The sequence below is a fragment of the Quercus lobata genome, chromosome 11, assembly GCF_001633185.2.
Source record: "Quercus lobata isolate SW786 chromosome 11, ValleyOak3.0 Primary Assembly, whole genome shotgun sequence".
In the NCBI taxonomy this organism is placed as follows: domain Eukaryota; kingdom Viridiplantae; phylum Streptophyta; class Magnoliopsida; order Fagales; family Fagaceae; genus Quercus; species Quercus lobata.
In genome coordinates this window covers 16,729,550-16,752,665 of record NC_044914.1, presented here as the reverse complement: position 1 = coordinate 16,752,665, position 23,116 = coordinate 16,729,550, and the positions used below count along the sequence as shown (strand labels likewise).

The window sequence follows — 23,116 nt, the reverse complement described above, 5'->3', positions numbered from 1 at the left end:
TTCTCGACTATCTCTTGGTGTCTGTGGCAGAGGCGAAACAGAGTGAGGGAGAATCAACCCACTTGGTCGTTGTTGGAAGTGGGCGAGAGGGCAGTAGCATTGGTTCAGGAATTTATGGACCTTAGCAAACCAAGTGCGTTGCCGAGAAGCTCTAGTGTTCAGGTGGGTTGGTCTCATCCTCCAGTGGGGGTCTTCAAGGTGAATTTCGACGCTGCCTTGTTTGAGAATACTGGTAGTGCAGGCATTGGGGTGGCGATTAGAGATTCTGATGGTGAGATCATTATGGCATTATCTCAGAGGATTCCACTTCCTTTTTCTGTGGAAATGGCAGAAGCCATGGCTGCCTATAGAGCACTTCTTTTTGCGCAAGAACTGAGTATCAAGGTGATGTTGGAAGGTGATTGTCTCAGGGTGGTCTCAACGTTGAACTCTTCGGCCAGCTACAACACGATGTATGGAAATGTGGCTGAGGAAACTCGTCGTCAAGCTAGCAAGTTTCTTTTTTGCAGTTTTTCTCATGTGCGTCGGGGTGGGAATCAGTTAGCCCACGCCCTCGCTAGAAGAGCAGTTTCATCTGCAGGTTTAGATGTTTGGGTAGAAGAACTACCCATTGAGTTGGAAAGTGTGTTCCAAATTGATTTCCTTAATTTATAAGAGCTTACCTTTTTTCTCAAAAAAAAAAAAAAAAAAATTCCTTAACAATGGAAAGTTTTCAAAAATAAATAATCGAACACCCATTGTTAGCCTGACTCCTAACTTAAAAACAAAATAAAACAAATGTGACACTCTCAATACCATTTGATAACAGCTTATTTAGAATAACCACGTCAAAAACTTTCAGGTGTCACAAAAATTAAGGCCCCATTTGGTAGAGTTGTTAAAAAACTCATTTTCAGTTTTTAAACAACATTACACACATTTCCACATACTTTTTCACCCACACATATTTCAAAAATCTACAAACAACATTACTCAAATTCCTCTAACAAACAGCCCTAACTATTTAGAATAGAATATACAGTATATACTATTTTAGATTATTGTATACAGAAAGAAAGCCGGAAAAAAAATTATATATATATATATATATATAATTTTTTTTTTTTTTACTTCCTCACCAACAAATTCATTGTTTTGACGCTGTTGACCTCACTAGAAAAAAATCCTGAAGCCACTGTCTGGTTCTCAAAAAGAGGCTTCAACATCAAGCTCTCCAAGTGCGAGACAACAGGAAATTAAGAATGAATCTCCAGAATTTTCGAAGCCTTCAATACCTTTGTCAACCTCTTCGAGTAAGCTACCGATTTAGCCATGGCTTTTCCTTTCAACTATATATAGACTTGCTTTATAGAAAACTTGACTATCATTTTGTTTCTTTGTCTTGACAGGTCTACTTGAGACTTCATCGACAGAACCTGCTGTGGTAAGATTTCCTTTTATGCTCCAACATAACAAAATTTTCATTAGTGTAATAGGTTGAGAAAGATATCAACAAAATTTATGATTCACATAATGATCTTGTTTGGACATGATGCTACTTAGTTTAAACTATTAAAAGAATTTGGAAAGAATCACTAAATCAAATTGTTCGTAAAAGAAAGATCAATTGAAGTGGATCGGGGTTTTAAATTATATACAACATCCCTTCAATCCGTTTGGGATGTGATGCGCTTATTTGAATTTTTAGCTTCTGTTTTGGTATTACTCATAGGTCTCAGTGCACTTTTTAGTACCATTCATGCCTCTCTTTGTACTGTTCAACTAACTTTTTTTTTTTTTTACATTTTCAGCAAAAAGTTTTCAATTTTAATTAAATAAGTTGTTCCCAAACGGACCCATTATAGTTCACGTTTTCACAATGCCGATTTTCAGGGGCGGAGCCACGTTGTGGCTTGGGGGGGCCCCGGCCCCTGCAATTTTTTTTTTTTTTTTTTTTTTTTTTTTTTTTTTTGTTTTCATTAGAGTAGGTAGAAAAAAAAATTGGGCCCCCCAATATTGGACAGCCGGCCCCCCCATGCCCAATTCTCAACTATTCTCCCAAGCCCAGCTCAAATATTCTCCCAAGCCCAGCTTTAGTTTTAGGCCTTATCACCTTATGTACTCCAAATAAAACAAGCTGGCCCGCTCAAGTCCAAACACTAAAAACAAAACTTCACTTTCTCTTCATCTCAAAAAATCCACCCACTGACCCACGGAATCCCTTTCTTTACTTCTTATTCTTTTGTTTTGTCTTCTTTGATACACTTTCATTTGCACTGGTACCGTTGCCCACCTACCAGCCCCCAAAACTCCAGTCCTCTGTACTCACAGTCCGAAAAAAAAAAAAAAAAAAAAAAAAAAAAAAAAAAAAAAAAAAAAAAAAAAAAAATCTTGACCAATTTTTTCTTTCTTTATCAACTTTAGTTTTGGAACTTGGTGACTGGTGAGTTTTCTTCTCTTTTTTAAGCATTAGACATTCATCTCTTTTTAGTGTCTTTTTTTTATTTTCTCAACTATCTACACCTAAATATTCACATGCTCTTTATATTTTCATAGATTTTTAGAGAAATACATGATTGAAGGCATGGGGAGATTGTTTGTGATGGGTCTTGAAGGGAAGATCTAAAGTTGGAGGCAGTCAGGCAGAGGCAGTAGGCATTGCCACATGGGAGACCCATCTTTGTACTTTGTAAAAACAAAGTTTCTAAGATAAAATTGTTTTGATTTATTACCTATTTTTGATTAGTTAGATATCATGTGGTTGTGGATGTGGCCGTGAGTGTTGTTAAATTGTTTGGTTTTGTGTACCAATATTTGTGTGTTTAATTTTTGTTTTTGTTTGAGGGGTTATTATTAATTAAAGTCGTATTAAAAATGGGTTGTATGTTTAAATTATAGTGGAAATTTTGTTTTTTCTTGAGTATGAATAACATCCATATAACTAAGTAAAAATTTCTAATTAAAATTTTATTTTTTAAACTTCTTTTCAGGTTAATTTTTGAGTCATATTCTTAAAGTTAAAAGAATTAGGAGCAAACGAAAAACAATTGATGCATTCTTTAAGAAAAAAGATGTTAGCAATTCAGAAATTAGGACACCTGTGGCTGTAGAAACAAATGTTGATACTTCGATGCCTGATGAGCATCTTGACCCCTCCAAATGTTCAAGAATTCAATCTGAAGAGATAGATCGTGATCCAGGATCACGTAAACAAATATGTGAATTCCCTATCAACAAACAAGATGAAATCTGACGAGCTTATCTCAAAGAAGGTCCATATCAACCTAAAAATATACACTATCCATACAACGATGATATTCATCGTTGTCGATTTCAACCTTCATGGTTCGAATCGGCCCCCCCATGTAAAAATTCCTAGCTACGCCCCTGCCGATTTTTTTTGTACATGTTCTTGAATTACACTTCTTATATGCATGTGTGTGATTTTACTTTCATTCTTACTATACATCAAAATTCTGAAATGAAATGGTAAGTTTTTTCTTCCTCTTGTTAAAGTCCTTTTTTTGGAAATGCACATGTTTGTAACTCAAAGTTAGCCCACTTTCATATGACTGTCCATCAAATTGATCTATATTTCTAATCATATTAATTAAACCAAAATGCATGTCTAAAAAAATCATAATAAATCATTCTTTAAAAGCATATTGATAGTTGATTAACTTATCTTGTGCTCACTACACCTCCCTAAATTGTTTCTTTGCTTTCTATTTTAAATTGAAAGTTGGGTATTCTTCTCTATTTACTACAGGAAGAAGGTATAGCAGCACTTGAGTACGAAATTTCAAACTCTGGTGGAGATGTTTGTCCTGGCTCCTTGAGGGGTCTTTGTGCATCATTTATTCGATTTGTTAATACTGAAAAAGCCCAAATGAGCAAAAGTCTTCTCCAAGGACTTGGAACTGGTGAATTTGTTTATCCCTTCATGGTTATAAGTAAACGTAACGTTTGGCTAGTGGTGCAGAAAATAGATTCCACGTTAGGCCAATTTAAAAAGAAAAATACTGAGATTTGGTCTTGTTATCAATTGGATGATAAGTACGAGATCATTGTAAGGTATGAAAATAACTTATAATTTATTTTCATGATCTTTGTAAAATTAACATGTGATATAATGATTTATTGATCATTCTTTTTTAAAAAAATTTCATATTTGAAGGGACCTTATTGCTGGAGTTATTCAATTGGTGAATCTAGGATATATGGGAGAACTAAAGATTCAAGACATTGCTATTATTAATGGTCGTGCCAAATTGATGAGAATCTCAAATGAACTTGGAGTGAGCAAGCTAAGGGACCGATTATAAAACAATTGGAAGACTTATTGGGAAATGATCCTAACAATCAGGAGTTGAGCGATTTCTACATTCATATGAAAACAATGTCAATGTAAGTACTCATTTACATTTAAACCCGTTTGGCTTTGTATAAAGTATTTTCTTGAAAATATTTTTCTTATTTTTCAATATTTGGTACACTGAAAATCATAGTCAACAAAAACACTTCTGGGATTAATTGAAAACACCAATAAAATCTTAGAAAATGGTAATACGGTTTTTTTTTATAGTGATCTTTTATCTTCATGTTGTAAAATTTTTCAACCAAACAAAATCAACTAAAACTCTTCTTCCACTTGAAAATAAGTAAATAACTTATTTTCCTCATAAAATTTTAGTTGAAAACTTCTTTTGAAGGGAAATATTTTGTGTTGAAACAAATAGTTTTTCGTATGCGCATAAAATTATGTTTTCAATGTCTAAGTCAATTTCTTTTCTGATTATTTTTACCTTTTACTTTTTGAAGGCGCAAACTTATTCATTTGAGAGATCATCCGATGCTATTGACGTCTCAAGAGAGACTTCACTTCCTAGTATTAGCACTTATGTCGCTTAATTATGAGAACAAGATGTCAGATTGGAAAGCTAGATTTGATGGTCTATATAAAGAGCAAAAGGTTGACATAGCAAAAAGAGTTGAGAACGATCTAGAATATAAAATGGTGTTCAATTACGAAATTCTCTCAAATAGTGCATCGAGCCAGATTATTTTCTCTCGGAATGTCATAATACACATTAATGGTGATAGGCAATGTGTATGTACTCTTATCTGTCTACCATCTTTGTATTATTATTAAATGCATATTAGTTGATTATCATTTAACTTTCTTTTATCAATTTCTTTTGTGGAAGTCATATGTAGATTAATATTACATGTGGTAGTAAGAGTGAGAGAAGTTTTTCAAATTTCTTAATATTATTGACTAAATGCTTATTAGTTGATTATCCTTTAACTTTCTTTTATCAATTTCTTTTGTAGAAGTCATATGTAGATTAATATTACATGTGGCAGTGAGTGTGAGAGAGTTTCTTCAAATTTTTTTTTTTTTTTTGGGTTTGCTTATGACAAAAGTAGATTGATGCTTATCAAATTTCCAAGAGATGTCTAGGTTGATTTGGGTGCGTGTAGAAGGGTTGCAATAAGGCTTCGTTTGGGAGTTCATAACGAAATGAAATGTATTTGATAGTGCTTATTATTCTCATTTTCTTGACTTTCTTGAATCTATGTACTTTTAATTACAATTCTTTAAGAGATTCTCTCGTACACTTCCTTTATACTTAGATGGTGTATTTTTAGTAATAAGACTTTTTTTTTTGTAAATAATTTTTTAATGCATGATTATCACTTTATAAATACTATACATTGAAGTTTGTTTATATTGTTACAGAAAACTAGTGAGCAAGTTGAGAAAAAAAAGTTGAATGATTACTTCCCACAATTGTTGACAATGTTGTACTCATTTATAATTGATGAGCGAATAGATGTTTGGGATCAACGCAAGTAAGTGTTGTCGTAATTAATTGTAATAAACATGATTCAATATTTGTAGATTTATATGTGTATCAAAAGTGTTTTGTAATATATATGGTCCCTTGAAGAATACCTTCCTAGGAGATAGATAAATATACCCACTGTTGGAAGAACAAAATTAATAAGGTGTTAAACCGATTAGGTTGAATTATGAGATATTATTTAATAAAAAGCATTTGTTTTCATGTTATCATAATTAATGGATTGATATCATAATTCAAATTAAATATTATAAATCTAAAGATGTATCCAGTATGACATCACTTAAAATTTTAAATGATGGAGTACTCTATACACTATCAAATAAAAAAAAAAAAAAATCATAACCATGAAATGGATTTTCTCATTTTCTAGTAAAATGGAGAATACCATTTTTCAAGGTCGTATCTTTACCAATAAGGATGTATCTTTACTTGTAAAAATATTAATTAAGCTCATATAAATAGATAAAAAAATAATGTTTTTAAAAATTAAAATGCTAAAACTATTACCACTTTTATAAAATAAAAAAATAAAAAAATTATCTTCTTTTAATGTATAACTGACTACTGGTTTTATTCATGCGAGAGTTTTAGATTATAGAACTCATAGTGTTCCACACATAGAAGCTAGAAAATCACTTACTCTCTCTCTCAACAAAACAAAATTGAAATCTGCAAATAAAAAAATAAAAATAAAAATCTCAAACCTCATTTCTTTGGGTACATATTGCCGTAAATTTTGCCACTCTCTCCATTTAAAGTATAAAAGTAATTCAAGCTTCTTTGTAGCTACATTGGACCTTCTTTTTTGTTCCTTTCAAGTTTGGCTTAGCTTCAAATTTCTATTAAAACTCTCTCTCCCTCGTTTTTATAGGAGATCTTTTACTTTGTGTTTGTTTTACCCTTGGTAGTGGTAGGAGATAAAGAAAGAGACCAATGTTTTATCCTGATAAAATATATTTATTCAGTCACTCTTATTTAGCTTATCTTTAAGCTTTTATATAGTCCATATTTATTATATTGTTCATCATTTACTGTTTTTGACATAGCCCATTAAGCCATTCATAGTTTGGGGGTGATGTAGCATGAGTTTTTATGGTGGTGAAAAAAAAAATATAAATATATATATATATATATATATTTATATTTTGGGGGCCGGATAATCAATAAATTATTAAAATCGTGTTAACTGGGCCTGTGGCCCATCCGAGGACGTAAAACCGTCCGAGGAGGCCCATATCAGGTCATAAAGGTAACCAAATGAAACGGAGAGTAGATATCACGTGAGGTGAGTTCAGTATTCGTCCGAGGACAAAATCCTTCTCGGCAGTATGAGTCCGAGGACGACCTGAATGCCACATTGTTACAAACACACCTCAGAGCTACATTACCACTGAAGGTGGGACATGAGACCAAGGATAAGAAAGAAAAGGTAAACAAATATCTTTAACAACAGCTGCCTCCACATTAATTGCCTCTCAACCAACTCTCTAGCCGCATTAATGTGGAGGTGATACCTGAACAGTGATGGGACAGTCTTACAGCTGTTGGTTAGAGGTTCCAGGAGGTGTTGGATGGGACAGGAAGGGATCCCCCGAACCCAACTTACATGTGTGTGGTGAAGATGACACCAAGAGGGCAGTATATAACATGGAAGAACGCATTGAGAAAAGGGATCGGAACCTCTAAACAAAGAGCACTTAGAAGAAAACCTTATCAGAAATAACTGAACTTGTTTCAAGGAGAAATTGATCGTTATATTGGTGTTAATTCATCTATAAATGTTAAGTCTAATCGTTTTTCTTTTGGAGTTAACCTAGTTCTTTGAAATCCACGCTCTACAAATTTATTGTTTGGGCCTTTAACATTCGAACCCAATACAAATTTGGGATCGTTACAAATCGAGTCCTTACAATTGGCGCCGTCTGTGGGAAGAGCTTGATCTAACTTAAAAGAAATCTGATGCAACGTTCATGATGGAGGAAGCGGGTTCACATCACTACGCAGCAGGACCACTTCAGGTAGATGCCAACCCACACCAAGCAGAGTCAAGGGGCTCCCAGCGTGGTGATCCCTACCGGAGTCCCGAGCGGAGAGAAGACCGTGAGGGGAGTGTGTGCATAACTCATACCACCAAAAGTCACTCTCGTGGGAAGAGTCATGTTTCCCATGCAAAAAATGACAGGATCCTGCAACGTGAGATTGACAAGTTGAAAAGAGAGTTGCGCCATGCCCGGCGACAACGTTCCCCACCTTGCTCCGAACCATCATCCGAGGAGACGGATGGAGCCAGTTATAGGTGGAGATCCAGAATTCCGCCTAGTGAGACTTTCTCCTATGAAGAGGAGCACGACCATCGACATAGGTACAAAAGCCCGCCTGGCAGGGGCTTGGGGAATGACGCTATGAACAAAGCGTTAAGCCAAGTCTCCAAATCACCCTTGACAAGGAATATAGAAGATGCGATTCTTCCTCGGCGATTCCACCAGCCTACATTCACCCTGTATGATGGCCGGTCAGACCCAGTAGAACACGTTAGCCATTTTAGCCAAAAGATGGCTATCTACTCCAGGGATGAGGTTTTGATGTGCAAGGTCTTTCCATCAAGTTTAGGTTCGGTGGCGATGAGATGGTTCAACGGTTTAAGGGCCAATTCTATTGAGTCCTTCAAAAAGCTTACCCGGGCTTTTGGCGCTCGCTTTATCACTTGCAATAGGGTCCCTCGGCCTTTGGGATCCTTGCTGTCTATGTCCATGCGAGAAGGCGAGACTCTCAAAACTTATTCAGATAGATACTGGGAAATGTTTAATGAAATAGAGGGAGAGCATGATGATGTGGCCATAAGTACTTTCAAAACTGGCCTTCCAGCTGATCATGATTTAAGGAAATCTCTAACTGGTAAACCTGTTACCAGTGTACACCAATTGATGGATAGGATTGATAAGTACAGAAGAGTGGAAGAGGACCAACTTCAGGGAAAAGGAAAGGTTAAGGTAATCCCTTAGGAGAGGAGGGATTTTAGGTCGGACCGTTACAACAGTAACCGACCTCGGAAAGACTTCGTTGGGCAATCAAGTTTTGCTGACACCCAGATAGTTAATGCAGTGTTTCGGGAGCTGGTGCAGCAGGTGTTGGAGAAGATAAAGAATGAGCCCTTTTTCAAATGGCCAAACAAGATGGCGGGACAGCCTAAGAGACGCAACCCAAACCAATATTGCCACTATCATCAAGATCATGGGCACACGACGAAAGATTGTAGGAATTTATGGAACCATTTGGAGCAGTTGGTCCGAGAGGGGAAATTGAAGCAACTCTTGCACCATTCCAGTGGTAGGGTAAGCCAGGCAGGCTCAAAAATGCGTAGGGACGCTTCTTCAAGACTCCCCCTTAGTATGATAAACGTTATTTTTGCTGCCCCGGGGAGGACTGGATCTTGTCCTTCTAGGGTACTGTCGATGTTCTGACCTCCGGCCGAGGATCATTGCCAAGCGTCGAAGAGAGCCAGGGTGGACGTCCCCCTGATTCTAGGCTTTTCGGATGAGGATAAGGTTGGAACCATACAACTCCATGATGATGCTCTGGTGGTCACGCTAAGAATTGGTGGGTATGATGTCAAAAGGGTGATGATTGATTAAGATAGTGCTGTGGATATTATGTACCCAGATTTGTATAAGGGGCTAGGTCTGAAGCTAAAGGACTTAGCAGCCTACAGCTCCCCTCTGGTGAGTTTTGAGGGAAGGATGGTCACTCCGAAAGGATAGATCAGACTACCTGTGCAAGCCGGTATAGATGTGGTGGAGGTGAACTTCATTGTTGTAGACGTTTTCTCTCCATACACGGCTATTATGGGCAGACCTTGGCTTCATACCCTGGGAGCAGTCTCATCTACGCTACGTCAGAAAGTGAAGTACCCATCCGGAGGCCAAGTATTGGAGATATTAGGGAGCCAGATTGCAGCTCGGCAATGCCTGGTAGCGGCTATACAATATCGGCCAGAGGTAGAGACCTCAGCTACTGCCGATAATGGATTATAGCAATTAAAACCCCCAGCATTACCCTTGGATGTACCAGTCGACGAGGTAAAGTGTGAAGATTTAGAGAGGGTAATTGTTGCTGATGATCCGGAAAGATTCTTCCAGGTTGGGGCTAAACTGCCTTTGCAAGAGAAGGAGAGATTGCTGGAATTCCTCAGAGCAAATGTAGATGTGTTCGCATGGAGCCCATATGAAGCCCCGGGTGTAGATCTGAATTTCATTTGTCATCGACTCAACGTGAATCCTTCTGTTATTCCCAAAAGACAGCCACCTCGGCGACCATCAAAAGAGCACGCCGAAGCTGTCAGGAGTGAGGTGGCCAAGCTCAAGCAGGCTGGGGCTATCAAAGAAGTTTTTTTTCCTCAATGGTTGGCCAATACGGTGGTGGTAAGGAAGAAGACAGGAAAGTGGCGAGTGTGCGTGGACTTCACGGACCTCAATAAGGCTTGTCCCAAGGATCCATTTCCCATGCCGAAGATAGACCAGTTGGTGGATGCAACCGTTGGTCATCCTAAGATGAGTTTCTTAGATGCCTTCCAAGGATATCACCAAATACCGCTAGCATTGGATGATCAAGAGAATACTGCTTTTGTTACCCCTATTGGAAACTATCATTACAAAGTGATGCCCTTTGGTTTGAAAAACGCCGAATTTACCTACCATCGAATGATGACTAAAATGTTCGAACCACAACTGGGTAGAAGCATTAAGGTCTATATCGATGACATGGTAGTGAATAGTAAAATGGTGTCCGAGCATGTGGAAGATCTTATGAACATCTTTGGAATACTGAGAAAGCATAAGCTACGTTTGAATGCTTCAAAGTGTTCCTTTGGGGTAGGCTCCGAAAGGTTCTTGGGATACATGGTAACTCATAGAGGAATTGAAGTGAACCCAGATCAGATTAAGGCCATCAACGATTTACAAGCACCTAGGAATCCAAAAGAGGTGCAGAAACTGATTGGAATGACTGCTGCTTTGAACCGATTTATCTCTAAATCGGCCAAGAGGTGTCGTCCCTTTTTCCTTCTACTGCATAAGTGGAAAGGATTTGAATGGACGGAGGAGTATGCTGTGGCGTTTCAGCAATTGAAGTAGTACCTGTCCAGGCCGCCTATCATGTCTAGTCCTGAGGTGGATGAGGTACTGTTTGCTTATCTGGCAGTTGCCCCTCATGCAGTTAGTTTTGTCTTAATACGAGAGGACAGCGGCGTTCAAAGACCAGTTTACTACGTAAGCAAGTCCCTTCATGAAGTCGAGGTGAGATACTTGTCATTGGAAAATGCCATCTTGGTAGTGGTCCATGCAACACGCAAACTTCCGCATTACTTTCATGCCCAGATTGTGGTTATCTTGACTCAGTTATCTCTCAAGTCCATACTAAGAAGTGCAGACTACACTGGGAGAATTGCTAAGTGGGGCACAATCCTAGGTGCTTTCGACATCAAGTATATGCCTCACACCTCTGTGAAAGGCCAAGTCCTTGCCGATCTGGTAGCTGAGTTCGGCAAGTGTCTAGAAGAAACTAATATGAAGCAAAGTGACATGGATGAAAAATCGGTTGGTTTGATATCCACACATGGCGGTTCCTCCTGGAGGGTATATGCGGACGGAGCAGCAAACCAACGGGGGGCAGGATTGGGGCTAGTTTTGATATCCCCTGAAGAGATCATCATTGAGAAATCCTTAAGGTTGGGATTCTCGGCTACTAATAACAAGGTAGAATGCGAAGCTTTATTGATGAGAATGAGTATGGTCCAGAAAATGGGTGGAAAGATAGCAGAATTATTCTCGGATTCAAGATTGGTTGTCGGCTAAGTGGAAGGAGAACTGGAAGCCCGAGATCCAAGAATGCAGGGGTATTTGAGTCAAGTTAGGCGTATGCAAACGAAATTTGAATCTTTCGTCTTGTCACATATCCACGAGGTGAAAATACCTATGCTGATTCCTTGGCAACCCTTGCCACCTCTTCAACACAGAATTTTCCTCGGATGATAATCGTCGAAGATTTGTATACATCCACTTCACCGGAAAAGGACATACGTCAGGTTCATCAAGTCAATCTAGCGCCGAGCTGGATGGATCCCATATTGAAATTCCTCGAAAGTGACATCTTGCCCGAAGAGAAAATAGAGGCTGATAAAATATGGAGAAAAGCTCCTCAGTTTTGGTTATCCGAGGACAAAAAGTTATATAAACGGTCCTTTTCTGGGCCGTACCTACTTTGTGTACATCTCGAGATGTTAGAGACACTCCTAGAGGAGCTGCACGAAGGCATTTGTGGAAGTCATACAGGAGGAAGGTCCCTATCACACCGGGCCATTACTCAAGGATATTGGTGGCCAAATATGCAGAAGGAAGCGCAGGATTATGTAAGAAAATGCGACCAGTGCCAAAGATTTGCCCCAAATATCCACCAGCCTGGAGGAATTCTTAACCCTCTGTCCAGCCCTTGGCCTTTTGCTCAATGGGGGCTAGATATTGTCGGTCCTTTTCCTAAAGCCTTGGGAAACAAAAAGTATCTGCTGGTCGACACGGATTATTTTACTAAGTGGGTCAAGGCTGAGCCTTTGGCTAAAATCAGAGACGTAGATGTTAAGAGGTTTATTTGGAAGAATATTGTCACGCGATTTGGAACTCCGCGCACTCTTTTCTCGAATAATGGCCTTCAATTTGATAGTAAGGCCTTCAAGCAATACTGTTCAAACTTAGATATAAAGAATAGATATTCCACTCCGGCCTATCCTCAAGGGAATGGGCAAGCTAAAGCTGTTAATAAAGTAATAGTCAGCGGACTTAAGAAGAGGCTAGATGATGCAAAAGGAAAATGGGTGGGGGAATTGCCACATGTTCTTTGGACCTATCGAACACGCCTCGACGATCAATAGGGGAGACTCCTTTTTCCATGACCTATGGAGCCGAGGTTGTCATCCCTCTAGAAACTGGATTCCCAACGCTAAGAACTAGTACATTTTCCTCGGACAGTAACGACGAGTTGTTGGGGAAAAGTTTAGACTTGATTGAAGAGCGAAGGGAGAGTGCAATGGTCCAATTGGCTTACTACCAGCATAAACTCAAGCAAGGCTATGATATTAATGTGCAGCTGAGACCGTTAGCCGTAGGAGATCTGGTGCTGAGGAAAGTTCTGGGAACCACCAAGAATCCAGCTTGGGGAAAACTGGGGCCTAATTGGGAAGGGCCTTATTGGATCACTTCAGTAGCCGAAAATGGAGCCTATTATCTGGAAGACCTAGATGAAAAAACTATACTTCACCCTTGGAATGTAAATAATCTGAAGAGGTATTATTATTAATAAAAGTAGTCTAGTTTGGGTTTTTCCTTTAATTTATGTTAATCATGCATCTTTTGTTTCCACATCTAATGACATCTATTGAAGTATTAAACAGAAACTAAGTTATGTTAGGTCCTCGAACCACAAACTTAGTGGAAATTAATGCCCTATGACATCTATTGAAGTATTAAACAGAAACTAAGTTATGTCAAGTCCTCGGACCACAAACTTAGTGGAAATTAATGCCCTATGACATCTATTGAAGTATTAAACAGAAACTAAGTTATGTCAGGTCCTCGAACCACAAACTTAGTGGAAATTAATACCCTATGATATCTATTGAAGTATTAAACAGAAACTAAGTTATGTCAGGTCCTCGGACCACAAACTTAGTGGAAATTAATATCCTATTGCATCTTGTGAAGTATTAAATAGAAACTAAGTTATGTCAGGTCCTCCGACCACAAACTTAGTTGAAATTAATACCCTATTGCATCTTGTGAAGTATTAAATAGAAACTAAGTTATGTCAAGTCCTCGAACCACAAACTTAGTGGAAATTAACACTCTGTGTAGTCTATTAGGTCACTAAGTGGGTTTCTTGGAAACTAATACAGCCTCTTGATATTAAAGTGCTTGGGCCACTTGGGCTTATGCATTCCAAACCCCACTAAGCCTATGAACATCATCTAATGTACAATTGAAGTACTGTAGGATCAACTTTATTCAACTTTTGAGCATTCCCTAAAGTTTCAATTGATTAGAAACAATACGTATGTATCCAAGATGTCTCCTTGAGACCTCATAGTATTAATGGTTATCACCCATTTTTAATCCCCGATTGTTAATATTTATAAGTTATTTTTTCTCTTGCAAACAAAAGATAGCCAAAATGAGTCCATTCAAATTAAGATAACACAGTGAACAAGTACAAAAATAAGATAAAACGGCAATAACAATAAGCAAATAGACATAAGAATCCTTACAAAATTCCTAATCAAACTACAAAATAAGTCCTATTTTTTCAACTTGATTTGGAGCTTTGGAGCTTGGCTGGCTGGTTTGTCTGCCTCCGAGGTGGTGACTCCCTCTTTATCCTTAGTTGCTTCTCCAGCTGGCATGACTGTGGAAGCCAAATCCTGTTGGAAGCCCTAAGAGGCCACCTCTGCCTTGGAAGCAGCTGCAGTCTTGTTCGAGAAGGCTTCTGGTAGGGCGTTATTATCTTTAGCTGGTTCTGATTGGCCAGAAGGAGGAAGACTTAGAGGCAAAACCTCCTCATTAGGATTAATGGTTGAGAGAGTGTTTTCAGCTTGACTGGATGGAGGGGTTGAGGTGCGGATTGCTTCAGGGTAGAATACATTCTCTGGCCTTCTTAACTCAGATGAAGCCTCAACCCCAGCTCGGTTAAGGGCTTCATTCCAAGTTTGGGCGCAGTATATACGGCATACCATTGGCACCTCTGCCCTTAGTGTATCCTCCGTCTCAGCCACGCCGATTTCATAGCCTTTCTGCTTGGCCTCGTTCGTTGCCTGTTCGACCTTGGCTTTTGCTCTCTCAGCCTCCTCCCTGGAATTCTTAGCTTGCTCCCTCAGCTTTTAGGTTTCCTCCAAATGCTTCTTAAGGACTGCAACTTGTTCCCAGGCAGTCTTCAGTTCTGTATTTGCCTTACGCAAGCGCTTTCCCTGGTCCTCGGCCTGCTTTTGATAGCCTTCCAAGGCCGAGTCAGCGCTCTTGCGAGCTTGCTCCTCAACAAGTAGTTTTTTCCTCACATCAGCCAAGTCATGCTCGGATTGTGTCAAAGTCTGTACAACAGTTGCCCGTTTCTTCTTTTCATTGTCTAGCTGACTGTAGCAGATGTTAAGCATCTCATCCAGCTTGAAAGTATTTTGGATAACCTACAAGGAAGAGATTAATACTATAGTCTGTAAAAAGTACACATCAATGAGTAATGATCACAAAAAGAAAAAGAAAAGAGTTAGCATTATACCATGCCCAGATATCTTTTATTATTGAGGATGAGTTCACTCTTCCTCGCATTCTTTATTTCAGCCATGTCCTTAAGGAGTAACAAGGCCTCCTCTATAGCTGAGGCTATGTGACACCCAATGCCACCGTTGAAGTCCTTAATGGATGCATCATCTCGTAGGGGCTCCCCACCATGCATGGGTGCTGGCAGCTAGGCTTGAGGCTCAGGAGGTTGAGTTTCAAACCTCTCCTGGCCTCGCTGAGGAAGATGGCTGGTCTTCTGCTGCTTTGCAGCTCTTTGAGCATCTTCCTCGCGGGTCGGACGGGACTTGCCAGCATCCGCCACGTCTTTTCCTTTCTGTTCCCTGCGCCTTTTTAATTCGGCCGCATCAGCTCTGACTAGCTGTTGAGGTTGATGAGAAAGTGGATGAGGAGCAGGAGGTGGAGACCTGGAGGGAAGAGAAGGAACCTGGGATTGCGTTGATTTTGCCGGCGCATTCTTCCCGGGCTGATTCTCAATCAATTCCATCAAACTTTTTTGGGGCTTCCTTTGTATCCCCATCTCGTTAGGATCTTCTTCGGAGTGTACAGGTTGATCAAAAACCCCAAAGTCGTCCGAGGAGTCTGAGAGTTCTACAACTTCTTCCTCTTCCTCCTTCTCTTCTACTTCCTTTTCTCTGAGGATAGGCTGGGATGAAAAGGCTCCTGTTGAGACAACGGCCACAAAAAGGGGCACGGTAGGGGATGTATCATGGGGAAGTGGGATACCTTCTAGAACGATGAACCCCTTGAAGGCAACACTAATACGGTGAAGCCGAGGGTCGCGGGCTCTGATCACGCACTTCGGCGCCTGGAAAGCAAATGAAAAGGGGGTGTAGCCGAGGATTAAATGGGCTGCCCGGAGTTGGCCGTCAGCTTCGTTCACATATATCTCGGCTTTCACTACCCTATCCAAGCTTGCTTTATTGACTAACTTAAGGTTGGGCTTCGTGAAACGTCTATCTGCAAAACCATTGAATTGAATTGAAATGAAGCGTCATTAGGGATAGGAATACTAAGACTCAAAACAAAAAAAGAGAAAAAGGGAAAAAACATGTATGTGTAAACCAAATGTTATGAATCTATGACTACATTCCCACCTGGTACTCCTTCCTCCACGGGGCATGGTAGACCATCATGCCATTCCCCAGAGAAGATAAGGAAATCCTCCTTTAGGTTCTTGTTTGAAGTGGGAAGGCACTAAATTAGCCTCACCTCGGGATATCTTGACTTGAGATAGTACCCTTGCCCCTTCAAGTGATGGAGATTGTACACCCAGTTTACGTCATGATGGGTCAAGTTTAGATCCATTTTCTCGTTCAAAGCCTCTATACTTCCTAGGACCCTAAACATATTTGGGGCACACTGAGTTGGGGATAACCTAAAGAACCTAAGGTAGCTCCTAGTAATCTTACCCATGGGGATGGTCATCCCGCCTTCTATGAAGGCAATCATGGGAATAACCACTTCCCCTGTTTGTCTAGCGTCGGCCCATTCCCCTTGGGTTGCGTACCTCATACCTACCGTAGAGGGAATCCTATACTTAGAGCGGAAATTTCTCATACTTTCCTCGGACTCAACTAGACATTGAAACTTACCCTCCTTTTTCCCCATTTTCCTAAAGGATTTAGTAGAGAAATTAACGAGTTTAAGATGAAAGCGGTAAAGGTTTTGAGAAAACTTACAGGTTTGAAAGAGGGACCTGGGACAAGATTTAAGTATTTGTAGACGCCAGGAAAATGACAAAAAAGGAGAAAGATAGGTTCAATGTATGATCTCTAGAATTGTGTGATCGCTGAAGGTAAGAAAGAGAATTGATTTGAGAATTCCTTTATAGTCGTGCAGAAGTTATGAGCGGGAAAGTTCCCGCTCGTGAAACAAGATAGACCCCCTATCGTTCGATTTACATCTTACCGTTGAAAGTGGGAGACAGGGGCGTCGCCAAAATTTGATGCTGCCACGCTCGAGATGCTGAAGCGTCAGGAGCATGCCCAAAACATAAAAGAGTATGGGCTTGTGACATCAAAATCAATCTTTTCTCCCGAGGAGTCGAAAAGCAAGATTTTGAGGGGTTATTGTGGGGGCCGGATAATCAATAAATTATTAAAATTGTGTTAACTGGGCCTATGGCCCATCCAAGGACGTAAAACCATCTGAGGAGGCCTATATCAGGTCATAAGGGTAACCAAATGAAATGGAGAGTAGATATCACGTGAAGTGAGTTCAGTATTCATTCGAGGACAAAATCCTTCTCGGCAGTATGAGTCCAAGGACGACCTGAACGCCACATTGTTGCAAACACACCTCAGACCTATATTACCACTAAAGGTGGGACATGGGACCAAGGATAAGAAAGAAAAGGTAAACAAATATCTTTAACAACAGCTGCCTCCACATTAATTGCCTCTCAACCAACTCTCTGGCCGCATTAATGTGGAGGTGATGCCTGAACAGTGATGGGGCAGTCTTATAGCTGCTGGTTGGAGGTTCCAGGAGGTGTTGGATGAGACAAGAAGGGATCCCCCGAACCCAACTTACACGTGTGTGGTGAAGATGACACCAAGAGGGCAGTATATAACATGGAAGAACGCATTGAAAAAAGGGATCGGAACCTCTAAACAAAGAGCACTTAGAAGAAAACCTTATCAGAAAGAACTGAACTTGTTTCAAGGAGAAATTGATCGTTATATTAGTGTTAATCCATCTATAAGCGTTAAGTCTAATCGTTTTTCTTTTGGAGTTAACCTAGTTCTTTGACATCCACGCTCTACAAATTTATTGTTTGGGCCTTTAACGTTCGAACCCAATACGAATTTGGGATCATTACAAATCGAGTCTTTACATATATATATATATATATATATATAGTAGTTGTTGACAAATTTAAAAATTGATTTTGTGAAAAAAAATCAATTAAATATAACATTTTAAGAAAGATTAAGTAACTATATTATTAATTTAAAAATAGATGTCAGAAAACTTGAATAAAACAATTTAATTCATAATTTTTCATCTAATTAAACAAGAAAGTAGAATAATTATATATATAATTTAAAATTAATTTTGTGAAAAAAATCAATTAAATATAACATTTTAAGAAAGATTAAGTGATTTAACTATATTATTAATTTAAAAATAGATGTTAGAAAACTTGAATAAAACAAATTAATTCATAATTTTTCATCTAATTAAACAAGCAAGTAGAATAATTATATATATATATATATTTTTATATATATATATATATATATATCAATTTAGTTATTGTCTTAAGCCCCAAAATACATGAAGCCGGCCCTGCCCTATTTTTAAAATTTTGGGGTTAAAGTCAACGTTGCAAACATGATTCAAATGTTTAAATTTCAGGTGGGATATAAGTTGCATAGACCAACTCCCAAAATACATGAAGTTGTGTTATAAAGTACTCTTGCATGTTTTTGAAGAAATTGAAGAAGAGATGTGCAAGGATGGAAGATTATATACTGTGTTTACTACGCAAAAGTTGCAGTAAAACACTATTAATTCACTTGAAACCACTCTATTTTTTCCCATTAATTCTCATTTTATAGTTATCAATATTTTATATGTTAATGTAACTAGATGAAAAAACTTGTTCAAGCCTACTTTGAAGAAGCCGTATGGTTGAAAGAAAAATATATTCCCACAGTGGAGGAATATATGAGTAATGCACTAATATCTTGTGGTTACCTCTTGCTTAGCACCATATCTTTTATTTTCATCGGAGATATCGCGACCAAGGAAGCATTAGAATGGGTCATCAAGGAGCCAAAGATTGTTAGAGCAGCATCAATCATATGCAGGCTAATGGATGATGTTGTTTCCAATGAGGTACATTTAGCAAATGTTATATAGCACACATATTATTAGTGGATCTTATTGAGCATTGTGACTAAAATCAAGGACCTTAATTATTCTATATATTAAAAAAAAAAAAAAAAAAACTGGAGAAAAATCGTTAAGTCACATTTGTACTACACCTTAAAATAATTAGTCTAGTCACAATTGAGTTTTTTGTTATTATTATAAATCCCAAATCAACCCAATATATGTCTAATGTGGGACTCAACACACCTACACAATACATAATCAATATCCAATCAATTCAGGGCATCACAATTTTCGTCCAATTAAAAAAATCCTCCTACATGCAATATGTACAAAAATTATAAAAGAAAAATATAGAGAATATACAAATTCACTCGTAATAACTATGTTCTTTCTTTTTTCAGTATTTTTACTTCAACAGTGTATATGAGAGACTAGTTCAGTACTACAAGGAATTAGATCCACGTCTACAGATTTATGACATGGTTCAAATTTTGTTTTTGAATCTAGTAAATAATAGTGTATATATTGTTAGGTCTTAAATAACGCGGTGTTAGATACACCTGTAAATTTTTACTATTTAAAGCAAGAAATTGATTCATTTCAAATAGATCCACAAATCCATTTAGGCCTAACAAAAAATGACACTCATTACATATTTTGGGAATTTATTTTTTTATAGTTTGAGCAAGAGAGAGGGCACGTTGTCTTGGGCATCGAGTGTTACATGAAGCAATATGGTGTCTCAAAGCAAGAGGCACATGACGAATTTCGAAAGCAAATCATGAATGCATGGAAGGATAAAAACAAAGAGTGTAACACCCCATAATTTTGATACCAATTTAATTCTTATACGTAAATTAAAAAGGAGGCCTACAATTAAATGGATTTAATTGATTTGGGCCTAAGATATTAAAAATAAGATAAATACTATGGTATATGAAGCCCAAGTGAGGTGGTATAAGTAAATATATAGGTCTTGATAAGCTTTTAAAAACTCTAACCTTTTACCTCTTAAGTTACACGTGTATATATATAAGAAGGTTACTTTTGTTTCAGCCGCAACACACAATTAAGGTTTTCTTTTCTTCTATGCGGCTGTGCGTGGAAACCTGCAGGTATGATTTTCTCGTGCTCTAAATTTAAGAAGTTTGAATATTCAATAGCTAGCAATTGTCATAAACCTAGACTATCATTATATTAATAGAAAAAGGGCTCCTATAATTGTTATTATATTAGATTAGGAATGGTCAATATGGCTGTATGTCAGGAAATGGTACTCCATAGGCTTTGAAATTGTACCTAATAGAGTAATAGGCTTGGACCTTATCAATTCAAGTCTATCACCATGTGAAAGGGAAAAGGTTGCTTTATGGTTGATATTTATCTTCTTATCATCCTTCTAGTGACGTGAATTCAACTCTAAATTATTGTAGAAGGCAGCAATGCTTTTCAAGCCTAGAATATCTTGTTAGCCCCTATAATGTAGGAATAAGAAATTATATATTATTTAAGTTAACCAATTTGCCATCCACACACTACCATTGTTCAGAAAATTGACTAGCAATATCTTATGTTTTGTGGCATCAAGGGATTTATGGTGGCAGCTATAGGCGGACACTATAATTAGAATAGTTGTGAAAATTTTGGAAACCTAATTGACAAGTTCAGGAATCAAACGGGGCATTTCAATGCTCCCATTTATCAATTTAATAACTGCAATCCCAAGTAGTGATAGCCATGAATTCAATAGCCAAGCCCACTGACAAAGCTGAAATGTATTTCAAAGAAACTAGACACCTCCGTAGGCCTTAATGATGATAGGTTAAACTATTTAAGTGTGAAAACTGATTTTAAGTGGGAAATTGTGTATTGATGGACTTATCTTTGGTGTAGCTAGGTTCTAATTCTACTAATTTTTTGTGATTTAAGGGAGGTTGGTTTCATATTTTTGTAACTAAGAGGTAAGTGGTGTTTACTAATTATTTTAGGGGTTTTCCCAAAACAGTGTTGATTATTAAACTATTCTATATCAAAGAAATATGTTGATATTCTATAAATATATTGATATCCTATAAATGTTTGATGTACATATTAACTATTCATTTTATGAAAAACTTGTGGGACAACCTAAACTTATTTAAACTTGTATGTGTGAATATACCTTTATATTGTTGAGAATTATGAATGGATTATGTTTGTGAGCATATTGAATATGTTTTGAAAACCTATGGCAAGTCGTGATTAGAAGTTCAGTATGGTATTTAGTCCTTAGTAAGGGACAATCATACTGCAGCTAGTCCTTAACAAGGGGCGGTCCCAGAAAAGGGGACAGTGCACATTTGATAGCTCCTTAGCAAGGGAGTATACTATTGAGGATCCAAAAAGGAAGCTCCTTAACAAGGAAGTGCACCTTTAGATTCCAAAGGAGCCATCCTTAAGAAAAGAGATGAAAAGGAGGTTCTAATCCTAAAAGGGGACAGTACAACCCTGTCAGCGGGGCGTAAACGTTGACCACGAGAAAATCCTAGGAGATTGTTTATATGATAGTATTGATATATATATTATGATGGCTCACAATATAAAGATATTTTTTTTATATGAAATATTTGATGATAAAATATTGATGAGTTACAAGTTATGAATTTGTTATAAGAGTTATTTATTTGAAAGGTTTGTTCTCACACCCCAATATTAGTGAATTCTACTTATTGAGTTATCTCACCCTCCTTTATTTTCCCTTACAGATACATTAGAGGGATTATTGGAGTAGAGGTTCTTAAAAGACAACAATTACGAATTATTTTGTAGGACTAAGGATTTTATTATTATTTTTATAGGTATTAAACATTGTACTAGAGAATTATTTTGAGGATGTTTTATTTTTGGTGGATTAGAGCTCTGACATTTGTGATGAGATTTTAGGTTGCTAGTTGCTTTTATTTAATATTTTTTTTATGAATTATTTAGATTGAATAGACTTTTATTATTTATGATTTTGGGGCATTACAAAGAGTGTATTAGACCTACTGAAGTGCCAGTACCTCTCCTTACACGTGTTGTCAATCTTGCACGAGTTATGGATTTACTCTACAAGGTTGAAGATGCATACACATCTTGGAGGACTGATGGTAGAGGGTATCACCTCAATGCTTGTTGATCCAGTACCAGTTTGAAGATATTGATGCTAGTGCTCATTATGAGCACAAAATTGTAACTAAGTTGGTTCCTTAAATAAAGATTTGATAAATTGTCCTACGAAGTCAATATAAAATAAATGTGTAAGTGTCTAGAGTGAAAATTTTACTTGAACTCCAAATTACTCTAAAAATTAGGAGCCCAATATTTTTTCAGAGTAAATATTGTTTCAATAGGTGATTAATGGGTGAGAATTATTTCTACATTACCTTTCTCATTCGGTTCCATTTTGTAGAACTCTGCTTTGTTAATCCGCAATAATTAATATATGTTTCTTGTGCATGTGTTCTAACAATGAACAAATTATTCAATGCGACAACGCACTCTTTCTATTCCACATTTAATATTTATCTTTTTTTTTTTTTTTTTTTTTTGCAGTTTTAAACTTGTTTTTATTTAGTTTATATTTGAGCTCTGAATTTCAATTGTAGATATTGAAAATCCCAAAAACCTAAGGTGATAAAAAAAAAGTTATTTATTCACTTAATCATTATTCTAATAGCTCCTCACAAATGTGGATTTAAACTCTCCGCACTAAGTGAGGCCTAAATTATGACATTTTTAATTTTTGAGTAGGAGGTAGAATAGAGACAAGATTCAATTGAACATCATTACTTCACTGGATCAAAAGTAGATGAAATATCAGGGAAAAAGAGTAGATGAAAAGGAATCATTGAAGAAATTAACATGATTTGGTCACTAAAAACTACATTCACAACATTTTATTGATTCTTGTAATCTTTTTAACATTAAGCACATGATTTTTTTTTTTTTTTTTTTTAATTTGTTAATGACCTAAACATGTGAATCTGGTCATGAAAATTGGAAATTTGACTAACTAGCTAATTGACAAGTACAAAAGTCATCAATGCCGGCGAAGTGAATCATGAAGCATTG

The 23,116-nt window shown here is 37.5% G+C and overlaps 1 pseudogene; it reads left to right on the top strand.

Annotated features, from left to right (window-relative positions):
* LOC115966473 overlaps window positions 1–22,212 on the top strand; it is a 43,966-nt pseudogene extending 21,754 nt beyond the window's left edge.
* Window positions 22,213–23,116: the final 904 nt, after the last annotated feature.